General features: G+C 46.7%; 1 long non-coding RNA gene across 2 annotated transcripts in view; it reads right to left on the bottom strand.

The window, feature by feature from the left end:
• LOC136059344 (uncharacterized) overlaps positions 1 to 14874 on the bottom strand; it is a 40928-nt gene that overhangs the window by 11304 nt on the left and 14750 nt on the right. The window contains exons 2-3 of one of the 2 annotated variants that reach the window (XR_010623210.1): positions 10009 to 10080; positions 5432 to 5511 (exon numbers count right to left, since the gene is read on the bottom strand). This is a non-coding gene — a long non-coding RNA (uncharacterized LOC136059344). The remainder of the gene's footprint in view (positions 1 to 5431; positions 5512 to 10008; positions 10081 to 14874) is intronic. The other variant, XR_010623211.1, reaches the window with a different exon arrangement.

Genomic DNA, 14874 nt, shown 5'->3' on the forward strand with positions numbered 1-14874 from the left:
ATGTTTAACTGCCATGTCCAACCAGAAGACATGGTTAGAAAGTCATAAAACACATAAACATGACATTGCTGTGATCCTACAAAAGCAATATACAGCTAGCTCTGAACATAAATGCAGACAACATATGCATACATTCCAGTACTTCATCTTGCATATTTGAAAAAAACCAAACATATATTTAGTGTTAACTAAGTATATGAATCACTCACTTCACCAGTCTGGAAAAAAATACCTATGTCAGTCATTCATGTAGACCTCCACCTCAGATGATGGTGGGAGCCACTGATGAAGAGCAGCTGAACATGGAGAGGAAAATGCAGTGAGCTGAAGGAAGACAAGATGGAACATCACTGTTTATTTTTTCCCAATTTATAGCAACTGCATTTTGAGAGGATGTAATGCCTCAAAACTTTTGATCCAACATTTTGGTGGTGCCCACATGTGCAAGGATGAAGCATTGTGTGGTTGTGGGGCCATGTAACCTGTTGCTCCCTTCTCAGGATCTGATCTGGGCATTCATGCAAACATCTGTAATCCCATGGGGTTACTTCAGAGAAGCAAAAATGCCTGAAACAGGAGAAAGCCCAAATGTTTATCATTACATCCTGCACGTATCAAATGAAATCAGAAAGGGGAAGGACCGACACATACAGCCAATAAACATTCAACCTTTGTGGCGATGAAGCAGCATCTTGGATTACAGGGATGCTGAGGAAATGCTTGTTAACAGCAGAAAAATTAGACTGCAGTGCAATAAAATCTTCACTGTACTAAGGTGGGACATGTTACTCTGCAGGACAGCACACACAACTGCTGACCCCTGTGCAATAAAAATACAGCAGGAAGAATGAGCAAGGAGGAAGAACTTCTATCTATGGGTGAGGGATTAGCTGAAAAGGGATTTGATTTAATAGTTGGGTAGGGATAGTGATAGGAGGATGGTTGGACTAGATGATCTTGTAGGTCCTTTCCAACCTTATGAACCTATGAACCTATGAAAATGCTTGCTAGAAGAGTCAGGTGCCAAAATCACAGGAGGTCCCTAGCTGTGCTGCTGTTCAGGCTGGGGACATCGGTGGGATGCCACTCCTTGATGGGTTACCACTTTGCTGGGCTGGAGTAACAGATAAGCTTTGTGTCCCATTGCACCATGAAACACAGAATCATAGATACATCCAGACTAGAAAAGACCTTCAGGATCACAAAGTTCAACCATCAGTGTAACCTACCAAGTCCCATCTCTAAATCACGTCCCTTAGTGCCACATTACATATGCCTCAAATACCTCCAGGGATGGGGACTCTACCACCTCTCTGGGCAGTCTGAGCTTCCCCTGGTGCAGCTTGAAGCTGGTGCCCCACACCTGAGAAAAGAGATCAACACTCTCCTCATTGCAACCTCCTTTCATCTAGTGATGAGCTCTCCTCTCCCCTCAGCTTCTTCTACTACAGACCAAACAGCCCCAGTTCCCTCAGGCATTAGGCAAAGTACACCCTAAAATCTCCTGCAGGTATGTTTAAACTAATTGCTACACTGTTTTTGCAACAGCAAACAGACAGTGAGCTTGGGTAGCTCTCCACTGGGCCCCAAGCTGTCAGACTGCATTGACATAAGAAGGTTTTAAGCTGCTCTGTCCACTAGGTTCAGCATTGACTTAACTATTGCAAAATCTGAAGGCAGATTCATCCAGAGCCCTGCCAAGGGCCTAAGAGTTATCGTTAGTGGTTACTCACTACTGCAAACGCCCAAGGTTGAGCACCCAGCCTCCTCAGGGACTCAGCTGCCAGCCAGGAAAGCAGATGCAGCCCACCCTGTTGAGCAAGACCCATCTCCTGACCTATCTGCAAACAACGAGGCCCCTGAGCTCAGTCTTCTTTTGCCTCTTCTTAAGATCTTTAGGTTTGAAAGGGTCTCCTGAGGCAGGACTTGCTCACTTTTCTCAAGACTGCCGACTTATCAGCTTACACCATGCAAATTGCTCAGGGTGGGGCAAACTTAGTGGCAGAACAGGGCATTCTAATGGCTCCTTTTATGTCCCACAGTTCATTTGCATCCTTCTTCTCTGCCTTCAAGGCAACTCCCAGTTGACTGAACACCTGTTTTTACCCCCCAGAAAACAGATAAAAAAATCTCCTCCACTCATTCCAATCCACAGTCGCAGAATCACAGAATTGCAGGAGTTGGAAGGGACCTCAAGAGATCACTGAATTCAACCCCCCTACTAAACCTATTGCTACGTACCACCAAGAGACTGGACACATCCATTTGCTTCCCACCACCCTTTAAATATTTATAAACATTAATCAGATTCCCCCTCAGTCTTCTGAACAGATGCAGGTTTCTTGGCCTTCCCTCATACAGGAGATGCTCCAGGCCCTTTGTTATCTTTGTGGCCCTCCTCTGGAACCCTTCTAGGACATCCCTGTCTTTTTTGAACTGGGGAGCCCAGAATTTGAGACAGTATTTTAAATGTGGTATTACCAGGGTAGAATAGAGGGGGAGTAGTGCCTTCCTCAACCTGCTGGCCATGCTCATAAATAGGACACCACTGGCCTTCTTGACTTCAAGGGCACACTGCTAGCTCATGACCAACCTGCTGATCATCAGAACACCCAGTCCTGTTGAAAAGCAGCACAGCCTTCCAGTATCAGCCACTCCTAGCAGCTTTGTATAACTTGCTGAGGGTGCACTCTATCCCTGCATCCAGGCCATTGATGAAGATACGGAACAAGACCAGACCCAGCACCAACCCCTGGGATACACTACTAGTTAGAGACCTTTAACCAGACTCTGCACTTCTGATAACAGTTGTCCTTCTTGATGTTTTTAGCCAGTGTTCCTGAGACCCATAAAATCCTCCCCACCCCACCACTTCAAGCAGGTCGATCATTTTATCAAGGAGTTGAACACATTTTCCTGTTTAAGTGCTTAAAGAATCCCACAGGCCCTCAAATCCCTGCATTCCACCAACCCCAGCAAATAAAATCCGAGAAGAAAAAGCCTTGCATAAGGAAATGGGCTTGGTGGCCTGGCACCTACTTAGGGGCTTGGGGACCCTACAGCAAGGAGAGAGCAAGAGTTCCAAGTATCTGAGCTCCAATCCCCAACACTGTGGATGATGGAGGTGTCAAGCTTCCAGAAATAGAGGGAAGGAGGAGGGAAGCCAGCTGTTGTGCTGAATGAACTTTATCTGAGAAAAGCCAGCCAGACTGAGAGCAGCCAAGTGAAAATGAGGCTTTTCCCTGGGAGTCCCTGATACTGCAGAATGCACCCAGCTCCAGTTAGACACACAACTAGAATCTGCTGCTGCTATTCCTTAAGGTAATTGTCACAACTCCAAAGAGTCAACGTATGCCTCTTTTCTGGATGGCTTGAGAGCAGTGAGATCAGCGGCAGAAGCTAACAACTGACCAAAGCCTCTGCAACACTTCCTGGTCCCAAGGTGGATGGATGTAAGTAGAAGATGTGCACAGCCCCCATTTGGACATGGACAGAGCTCAGCCAAGGGAGTGACCATACAATGGTAGTTTGACTCTTCTTCCCTCACTACACAGACCCTCCTGCATTCTCTCTAGTTGACCACTCACAACTGAACAACAGTTACATAATGCAGCAAATTACGTATTTTCCTTCATCTCAGGTGAGAATCTTGAAAACACATCATCAACATCAGTCCCTTTCTCAACACAAGACAATGGGTTGCACCTCTGAGAGCAGATCTAAGGCGTCAGGGAGGCAGAAGCATACAAAAGGCCCTCCAGAGTCAGCTGTTCAGATAAAAAAGCTTGTATATCTAGAGATTATCCTTGTTTATAACACATTCAGTCATACTGCGCATGCTGAGCCTTCTGCAAACACATGCAGAAAACAAAGTTCCTGTCCTGAAAAAGCTCACAGTGAGGAAATGCAGGGGAGGAGACAACTCAGCAAAGGCAGATGGATATCTAGAGGGAATTTCCAGTGCATGGGAGATGCAGTGTTGTGCACAAAAGCTCTCAAGGGAAATGCTAACCAAGAGAGCCCTGACAGATAGGGCTCATTTTTTTTACATTTTCACATCTGCAGATCACTGCTGAGTTAGTAGGACACAGCGTATTTCAGTACTAACATCCCACTACAGGTGCCAGCACTGGTGCTGTTTCACTGTGTCGTTCAGGGTGTCAGAATGTAAGAAGGATACAAAACTATTACAGAGCATCCAAAGGAGGTCTACAGAGATGGGGAAGGAGCTGGAGAGCAAGATGTATGAGGGGCAGTTGAGCTCCCTTGGTGTGCTAAGTGCAGAGCAGAGGAGCTGAGGGGAGGTCTGATGGCATCTGCAGCTCCTCACAGGGAGCGAAAGGGCAGCACTGAGCTCTGCACTCCGTAACAGCAACAAGGCCCAAGGGAACAGCATGGAGCTGTGTCAGGAGAAGGACAGCTGGGGGTTAGGGACAGGGTTTGCACCAGAGGGCAGTAGGCATGGAACGGGATGCCCAGGGCAGTGGGTGCAGCCCCAAGCTGCCAGAGCTCATAGACAATTCTCTCAGACATAGGGTTTGAATTTTGGGTGGTCCTGTGTGGTTCCAGGAGCTGGATTCGATGATTCTCTTGGGGCCTTTCCAGCTCTGGATATTCAACGATTCTATGAATCCAGGACATTGGTACAACAGATGTCTTACTGGTCCCTACTGGGACCGCCACAGCTAGCGTGAGATGACCCAGTTGGACTGCACTGTGTCAGTGATGATACCTATCCTTCAGGAACGTGCTTATGCTGCCAGTCAGGGTGTATGAGCACAGAGGGCAGGCTCCGACAAGCTCACAGATGTGGGCTGTGTTCAAACTACTCTTGTAAGAGAAAAACATTCAAGGACACTTGGTAGGCTAGCAGAGGCTCAAGTTCTCAATATCTTTTGGATATCCAAAACCACAAGAAACATGCTGGACTCAAGTCCTCCTGCACATGGTGCAGGGACTGCACATACAATCCACCCAGATAAATGCAGACCATACTCTCTTAACAAGCTGCCCATGCTGTGCCTGCAGTACTGAGAAATGGGTACTGTAGGGAATCCTAAAAATGGATAATCCTAAAAATATCCATTTCCCTCTTCTGTCTGTAAAAGAAGGATGGAGGAGACTCATTCTGCTGCATGTAATTGCAGCATAGGTCCCTCAATGTACAGGAATGCAGTCCCATGCTGTGAATCCCAAACACAGCCATGCCACAGTCAGAAATAAGGTCTGTGTGATCCTACAGCCTTCTGCAACCCTGATCACATCAGCAGTCTAAAATCCCACTATCAGCCTGGAAAAATGAAAACACAAAGAAACCCATAACAAAAAAATCTAGAGGCTCAGAAGAAGAGGCCTCACTCAGAGGTTGCAGGGAAGCCCAGGTGGGTTTGTATCTCTGAGCTCAGCAGCACTGAAAGCTGTCACGACTCACCTCACTTCCCAAGAAGCCACGGCAGGACCTGAATTCCCTGCACACACTCCTCCTTTCTCCTTTTTGCAGTCAAGCGAGACCTATACAACATCGTAACAAAAGAAATGTCAGCAAGCCAAACCCCGTCCCTTCCCTCCAACCAAAAAGCTTCATTTTCCTCTCTTCCTCAGAATAATGCTGCAAAGTAAACCAATTATATATAAACATGATCGCTCCAGCCCCCAAGGTTGCAATCAAAGAGGAAGGGAGTGAAAATCCCCCAGAGATGTGAATGTAATTGCACGCAGGGTGTGACGTGCCCCTGGGGCCGGGACGGTGCTCTGCAGTGCTGTGCCCATCTCACGGTGAACACCTGCAGTGAATCAGCACAGGGGCACCAAAATGAGCCCGTTGGCTCTTCCAACTGATATTGTGCTCCTGGGACGTTCACCAAGAGAGCACGAGCATCACCATGATGGCACAGGCATTTCCTAGCGGCCATCTCCAGGCCTTATAGACGTCCCACACTATGCTCTGGTCATCCAAGGGTGACAAGGGACACCCAGAGGGCACCAGGTGCTGCTCTGCTTTCTCTCTACACCAGGGCTCTCTCTTCTTCCTCCTCCCAGGCCACAGGACCACTTGTATGGGTGGCCATATATAACACAGCCCCTTTAGTAGACTGAGTTTGAGCCACAGCAGGGAATGAGACTTTTATTAACATCAGAATAGCAGCGTCAGGCAGTGTACTTAACCGAGTGACATTTGCACTAAGTTTGGGAAGTATGAGAAGCATTCTTGCAGAATGGGATGAGGGGGAGGGACAGGCAGTCTCTGGCCTTCTTTAATTTGCTGCTAAGCATTCTGTGATTCAAAGTCCATGCTCCTCCTTCACTCCGAGGTGCCACCCCCAGTTGCAGATGCCAACAAACCCGGAGATGAGTTGCATTAACCGATGTGAATCGGCAATGGGCTTGGATCAGGCCAGAGAAACACCTACAGCTCCCACTGAAAAAAGACATTTCCAGGAGGTACATGGGTGTGTGTGGGGGGGGGCGGGGAGTTGTGGACTACTATCTCAAAGAAGGAAAACAGATGCTTATCTCCAGAAAGCCAAGTCTGACACTGTGCTGAGGTGACACTTCATACACCTCGGTAACGCACAGCAACAATCCCTGCATTCACAGTGACTGAAGAATTTGTAAATGATTATTTTCAGGGACAAGTACAGGAACTAATCTGGAAAATCAACAATAATACCTGCAGTTAGGCTAGCTGCACTAACAGCACGTAGCAAAATCACTGCTCCTGAAAAAATAACCCATCCCTCAGCTTCACTTTGGATTTCATAGAAGAAAATTAAACCTCTGTCTTGCTCTTGTTGCTGATGGGTAAGAGAAGGAAATGCAGGTTTCAGTAACCTTTCTGGGCCTGTTTTCTGCAAACATAATCAACACCTGCATCTTCAATTAGCTCCATGGAAGTCCAGAGAAATGTGCCTCTGGAAAGCCAAGCTATGAGACGTCTTCAGGGGAGCTGCTGCCCACATCCAACAAAAACGTTAATTAATCCCCAAGCATGCCAAGTCTGCTGGCATACAAGGTGAGCCAAGAATCTTCCCCAGCACCCACACTGGGATATTTGAGGGAGCTTTTGAGGAATCCAGGAGTGAGCCTGTGCAACCAGCTGCAGCTGCTCAGCTACTCTTGCTCTCTTGGATCACTTCCCAAGAGATTTGCACACACACAAAATCCAGGCTTACTTTCAGTAAAAGTGGGCATCAAACACTCTGACATCAAGCACAATGATTAAAGACACTCAGTTACGAGGAAAGATTAAAAGAACTAAGTATGTCTAACTTGGCTAAGCAATGAGTAAGAGGAGACATGATAAAAGACTCCAGGCATCCGAATGAAGGGAGTGGCACTGAATTAAAGAACTGAATAGTTTGAATGAATAAAATATCTTTTTGAGAAATGGATCCATCAACGATCTCCCAAGAGATAAGATACAGCTCTCATTTTTTAGGCGTTTAAAACCAGAACCTGCGTTTTTGAGGAGAAATCCACATTGCCCTGAAGGCAGTATGCACTAAACCCTTTCATCTCCCATGCGGGATGCTACAAACAAAGTGTGCGGTACCACAGGGAAGCATGATAAACTTGGGAAGAAAGTTTACCTCACCCAAGAAACAGATATGCTTTTTCACTGCATGATACAACAACACTGAAAAAATAAAAGAACAGGTCTGTAACCGAGATCTTCAGTACTCTCTGCAGCGGATTCAGGCTCTTGGCTGGGCAATTACAATTTACAGTGGTTTTCACCCCTCCTTCTTCCTTCAGCACACCTTCACCAAAAAAATGCCCCATGATATGGCAAGGCAGCATAATCCTGGAAAGCAATCCAAAACCCAGCTCTGCTGATACAGTACCTCTCAAAGAAAAGCACTCTCTGGCACCAGCAATCTGATAAGCTTTGTAAAGATTAGACGTGAGTCCTGAGCCCTGAGAAAACTGCCTGGGATGAGAGCTAAGCCTGTTGCACTGAGTTTGTCCTCAAAGCCATGTGTAATGCATGCAGTGTACATATGTATCTTAATACCAACTCCATGAAGCCAAAGACTGTGGATACTTTCACACAACCTCTGACCTCCAGCCTTAGGAAGGTCTCCTGACCACGTCCAAAGGCACAGACGGAGGATGTGCTCAGGGGAAGGAGCCCTGATCTTTATTTATTGAACATACACACACAGAGCATTAGGTCAGGCCAGGAGGGCTGCCAGCTTCCAGCAACACTAGCTTATCAGTGCCTTAATATACCCAGGGGTTGCAATTCACTCCCAGAACATCTCACAGGTGTTCCTCCTCCAAATATCCTTGAAGCAACTTGGCCACCAAGAATTGCTGGGTATAACTTACAAAGCTCAGATTTGGGTACTTGGCAGGCTCCTTCCTCATCAGGGCGAAGCCAAAGCCCCTTTGCTGAGGGTTTAATTTAAATCAGTCAGGTTCACTCGGTGGCCACAAGTCATGGAAGGGGTGGCTGTGCTGCTGAGTTCATGCAGGGCCATCAGGTCTAGGAGAAAACCAGCGAGGGAAAAAACAAAGGTGAAGAGAGTTTTCCTCTAATTAATTCCCTAAACCAGTTCAGTGGGGTTCAAGCAAGTACTAGAAATCTTTCCCCTTTTGGCATGAACTCGATCAGCTGAACAGCAACATGTGACCACAATCCAAGGCAACCTTTGTTTGCAAGACCAAGAGTGGATCTTTTTGATTTATATTTTTTTCTTTCCCACAGCAAGCTCTTAGGTCTGCAGCAGCCATTCTCCATGGGAACAGGAGATCCACCATTTACTGGCTGGTGAGTTTTATTGCAAAGCTGAAACAGATTTTTTTTTTCTATTTATTTATTATTATTTAACACGTAGAGCATTTTAGTGTGCAATGAATCATCTTACTTTGTTCTTGCATGTCTCTTTGGAAGGCTGAAATATACCACCAAGGCATCGAGATTCATTCCTAATGCTGAAGAAACATGACTACTTAATTTCAGAGGTAGGGCCATGTAAAATACCCATTCAAAGTGCAGCAACCTCTGCACTGACATCATGGGAAGGAAAAAAAAACAAGAAAAAATGTGAAGCATCTAAAAGATATCATGATGACTTCTACCAAGTCTTCCTCTTTTTATCTAGAATCAGCTGTTTCCGTCACTGCAGCAGCACTGATGCTCAAGATAACCGTGCTCGGGCTGTCACTGTCATATAGAAGTACAGGCTTGCAGGTTGTAGTCAGATACTTCCTGCCCTTTTGAAGTTAATTTTGGGTACTCCTGCTCAGGCCATTCCTGCAGTTTTACACCACTCTCACCAGGGATTCAGAGCTCCTGCAACTCACCCCACATCAACAGCTTTGGGAAGCTGAAAAATGAAATAGGCCATTTTGACACTGTAGGGAGGTAAGGGTTATTTTTTTCTTTTTGCCATGCCACTAATTAGCAAAAAACAATTGCCTCCCATGTAGCCAACACACTGACAAGTTTCTACTGTTCAAAACACTGGGTTGGTTGGGGTAATTCATGTGAAAACAAACAAACAAAAAAACCACAAAGGAGAGAAGCTTGAGATAGAAGGAGCAGGTCGGAATGTGGCGAGTGCAGGTATATCCCCTGCACTCATCCAGAATCACACTGCAACCCTGGGACCTGAACCCGAGCCCCAGGGGGACATGCTCGCTAGGAAAGCCCCACGAAGGATGAGACGTGCAGTTTCTCACACTGATGCACAGATTTGAGTATCTAAGTCAATCCCCGCTCCTGCTCAATCTTTGCTGGCAGCCATTTGCTACAGACATTTTCCAAATGCTTCCTACAGCTCTCCCACACTACAATAATCGCTACACTATTTTTACTTGAGATCTGAGAACGTGTCAGGGAGAGACAAGAGCTTTTTGGGAGGCAGTCTGGCAGAGGGAAGACCAACGCTGCTACAGAGCAAGCCCTCAGTGGTGACCCTGTGGGACCAAAATGGTTTGGGATGGAGCAAAGCAGCCCAGAAGGGCCCCGAGCACTGTTGCAAGAAGCTTGGAAAGAGTTACCACTGGCTTCAGAGGGTTGCTCCTTCCCAACAAGGCAGGAGGGGTGAAGAATGTGAGTGACGCAGCAGCATCCTGGCAGAAGAGAGGAAAAAAAAAAGTAAAAAAAAAAAAAAAAAAGCCAACAAAAAACCTACGGCTCTTTGGATGAGGTTCAGGATGACTACACTTTTACTGTAAGTGTTTGGTAACTCGGAGTCGCATAACCCTTCTCTGCCCACTTGGGGCTACAGCAGATGGATTACGACAAGAACCACTCTACACACATGCACACACGCCCCAATTCCCTGTCCAAGGGAGGACAAAAAAATATAACAAATTAAGCTGTGTTTCCCATTTAACAGAGACCGATTGCTATTTATTTAACAATTTTAAAGTGTTATTTTAGCCTTCCCGGTCTGTGTGTGTTCAGAGGCTGTTTCTGGGACATGAGCCAAAGTCTATCAAAGCAACTTGGCACCAAGAGACGGAGGAAAAAATGAACGGAGGTGATGGGCAATGCTTCTTGCACTGACAGTCCCTGAACCTGGACAGGATGAAGAGGAAAAATGGGGACAGCCATAGAAAAGCCAGGTGCTGGCAAAGGCTACCCACTTCCCAGCGTGAGCACGCTGCAGCACCAAGAGCTCCAGGACAAGTGCACTGAGGGAAGAATCAAGACACCAAATACCCTGTGGGTAACCTCAAGGTCCTATCTTGGGGTCTTGTACCCAACTTCCCTCCTCCCCTCCCTTCTCCTTTTACCATCACCCCTCAAGAGGTAGTATGAAAACCACTGTCCATCCCTAAGGATGGGGTCTGGGACTCACTTTCACTCCTGATACCTTTGTTGTGCCTCTGGATCTTGATGTTGAACAGACAGGTAGAGGCAAGATGCAGCATGGCAAAGGGGGAAGGCTAACGTCTCACATGAGTTCTCCTCCCCTTTGAGCTCTTATTGTTTCTCCAAGGTTCAGAGCCAATAAGACAGCTTTCAAACATCAGGATGCCATGAAATCAAGTGCCAAGCAAACATGGTAAGTCATCCTCCACATTGCTACGGCAATGAACAACGTAATGGAAACCAACCTGGCACCCAGCAACCGAGGCTGCAAAACACGCAGCTCACACAACAGCCAATCCATTTCACACTCACAAAATATGTTTTATCAGTTAAAAAACTTCCCATCTTTTCCCACACTGAAGTGTCAAACACTGGCCTCACCTCCCACTTTCTCTAATGCTCACTCTTCTAGCACACAGCTGCTGCACAACAGCTGGCTTGTGGGGTTGAGAAGCACATACATGCAAGTACACAGACAGCTCTCACCAGTTGCTTCATGAAGGTCTGATTCAGAGACTGCTGAAGCGGATGGGAGACCACAGTTTTCCCCACGTATGGGCCAGTGGGACTGCAGCTGAGCAAAAGCTATCAAGTCTTGCCTCTGAGGATGCTCCAGGGGCTCCCTGCTGCTGGAGTTCCTTGTATGCATGTTTCCCCAGTGCTCAAATGATGAATTAACCATGTTTGCTGTCAGTCTGGGGCTTGCAGGCAGAACATTCTTAGAAGCTTTACTAGTCCTTCAGCAGATGTGGAAGGCAAAGACCTGCTGTGCTGACCCAACTCCAGACACACAGCGTCTGAGATAGGCAGTGCTAACCCAAACACTTGCAAGAGCCTGGCAAAAGGGCTGCCCTTGGGCAGAAGGTTGAACAGCTAGAGCCACTCTGACTACCTCAATAAAGACATTAAAACAAGCACAGATGTGCACTGAAGGGTATAAGGAACCCATTTCCAGAGATGTGTCCAAATGAGGTCCCTATATGAGTTATCTCCAGTGATGCAAAACACTGGGTTGGATGGGGAACTGGGCAACCTAATCTAGTGGCTTGCACCTCTACCTATGGGAGGGGGTTGGAACTGAGTGGTCTTTAAGGTCCCTTTCAACCCAAACCATTCTATGATGAGGTGCTATGAAAGCAAGGAAGTGAATATGTGGAGCAGCCTTCCTCCACACCACCTTGCAACAGCACAGTGATCCTGGACTTATTGAGAAGGAGCAGCATGCAGCAAGCTGACTCTCAGAGCTGCAGTTTCTCCCTTGGGATGAGAAGTTCGCTGCTACCAAACTGAGACTGCAACTTCACAGCTCTGCTCTCAACAGCCCTTGGCATAAGCTCAGCTCTCAGCAGATTCAATTGGAGAACACTTGCACTGATACAACACGCTGTAGAGGAACTGCCTGGAAGCCTTCAGGCTTTCTGCTGAAAGCAAAACAAAACAAAACAAGTCTTTCCTCCTTAGATCACGTCCACAACCAACAAAACTTGCACATGCTGCAACATGGACTGCTGGCCCATGGGAGCTCTTTGCTCCACACCTTGTGCTAGAACCCCTCTTGGTTTTATTTACACCATCAGAGCTCCTTTCAGCAGGTCCAGCACGGCTGCCAACTGCTTGCCTCCCTGCACCATGGGTTTACAGTTGCATTTGACTTCTTTCCAGCATGAGACCCATCCTGTTAGGTGTGAAGAGGCAACACACGTCAAATCACTTATTTACTTCTTCACCTTCTCTGTAATCTTTATACAACAAATTGAAACTGTTTTATTTTTTAACTACTTAGATCAACACAAGTCAGATTCAGTGCGACACGTCACAATCAAGCTGGCTTGTTTTTGTTTTTGTTTTTCCCAAGGGAAATTTTAGCCCCGACTAAGAACTGAGATCCAGATCTTGGTAGCAAGGCTCACATCTTCCTCTGAGACAATGTGTCCAGAGGCCATGCTCAGTGCGGGATCACAGCATGGCAATGGAGCCCTGCACAACACAGGGGAAGGTTTTGCAGCCTACAAAAAGAGCAGGCATACCCAGTAGCTACGCCTATCTGTGATCTTCCTCTCAAGGCACTTTTATATCCTCCTGTTATTTTAAAAGCTAGCACACACCAGTTTAGCTTTGATGCTATGCAATCTTAATATCAACCAGAAAACCCTTTCTTCTTGCAGTAAAACCCCTTTTTTTCCCTCGAGGGTACAGCTGGTAGGGCAGAATAGACTCAGCATTTAGCATTTAATTGTAAGCATGAGCATCAGCTTGAATCATCCCGGCTCACGGGGCTCAAGAGCATTCCCAGCGGCTGCAAACACCGTCAGACGGCTGCTGCAGGGGTATTTGGTTCAGCACTCATCGAGGAGGAAATCAGCAGCTTGCATCACAGCACAGGGTGACTGGTTTGTGGTCAACTGAACCAAGAGCCAAACGCCCAGTGCAATATAGTCATGTCAGAAACGCGGTCTGGATGCTGGGATGCTCAGGCTCAGCAGAGCCAAAGGGGCAGCAGTCAGAAGCAAGCCAAAACCCGGATGCAAGGGCTGCAGAAAGGTCCAGCAGCCATCCAGCCCAATCAATCCACATCCATCCACTCAGCTTGTTTGTCTCTGCGCCATTCTCCAAGGCAATAGCAGCTCTGCTTCTGCCAAGAAGGAAGCCGGACTCGGCCACAGTTCCCAGCCACCAGCAGCCTTCTCCCTGCCATCCGGGGAGGGCTACTGTGCTGCTAACAAAGCATTTTCTAACACTTATTGGGCCAGCTCCAGAAGCATTCATTTTCCCTCACCGCCACCACGGTGAACTGAAACCTACACTTTGAGAAATAGCAGCCTGCCCCACTGCCACTGGGCACAACTGCAAGGCAGCAGCCAGAAACCACGTCCTCCTGGGCAGCTTTGTGCTGGCCCTGTGCTCAGACAAGGGGAGAAACTGACTGCTACCTTCCTGGGTGCTTCAAATCCACCATTCCCTTCAAAGCTCTATCTAAAGCAGATGTTCAGCTGTCTCTCCTCTCCCTGCCCTTCCTCCTGCATCTCATCCATTGCTCTGGCCAAAACGTGTCGCCACGTTGTGAAATAACTGCTGAAAATAGCACCCCATCAAATCATACCCAGCACCTAAGGTGGTGGTTGTATTTTTTCCCCTAAGTTTAGCATATGCAAATCTTCCAGCTATTCCTTGTAAGTGAAGCTTCCCAAACAGAAGCTTCATCTTCCCAAGCTGCCAGCTTTCATATTAAAAACAGAAAGGATAGATGCTCTATTTCAAGCAAGGTTTCATGAGACAACAGATACTGAATTGCTACCTTTGTCATTTTTCTGTAGGCTATTCGCGGTCTGCCTTTCTTGTAACAGCATCTAATTCTTAACATACAATCACTTTATGATTCACTGCATCTCCCAGGTCCTTTCTGCAGTTAGTGTGTTATTGTACATTCTGAGTACACGCATTCAATTGCCAACTGCACTAATTTGCACTTGCCTTTACTGAATTTATTTTTCTCTTCTTCAAACTACCTCTAGCTCATTAAGACAACTGTAAGAGAGAAGACTATTGCATGAAGTATCAGCAACACCTCCAGCTGCACTCGTGTCCTCTGCAATCCACCACTCAATTCACTACAGAAAGTAGACCCTAAGCAGACCACTCAAAACACCCTTTTGATCCTACAGAAAACTGGTTTTGAAATATTGCTTCTTAAATACTTAATTATGACTATTTATTCCCCATCATATTTCCCAAGTTCAGTTGTCAAACTGGCAGGATTTCCTCAGGAACTGCCCAACATCTTCCAGCACTTTCATTTGGTACAGTCACTAAAATCCCAGGACAGGTACAAGTTTTCCTCCTAGTTCTGCAACCTCTCCATCCCCCAGGACAAACCAGTGCACCAGCAGGTAGCACAGCTCAGAGCTGGTGACTCATACAGCACGAGTAAAGATGGATGAGTTTTGCAGGTATTCTGAGTTTTCTTAAAACTTATTATCCACTCTACACCAAGGATCACAACCACCTTCCAACTTTTTTTCAAGTCTTATTTATCAAGGTAGGTCTCA

Source organism: Cyrtonyx montezumae, unplaced genomic scaffold, assembly GCF_038088225.1.
Source record: "Cyrtonyx montezumae isolate F1298 unplaced genomic scaffold, pur_monq_1.0 scaffold_8, whole genome shotgun sequence".
Taxonomy (NCBI): domain Eukaryota; kingdom Metazoa; phylum Chordata; class Aves; order Galliformes; family Odontophoridae; genus Cyrtonyx; species Cyrtonyx montezumae.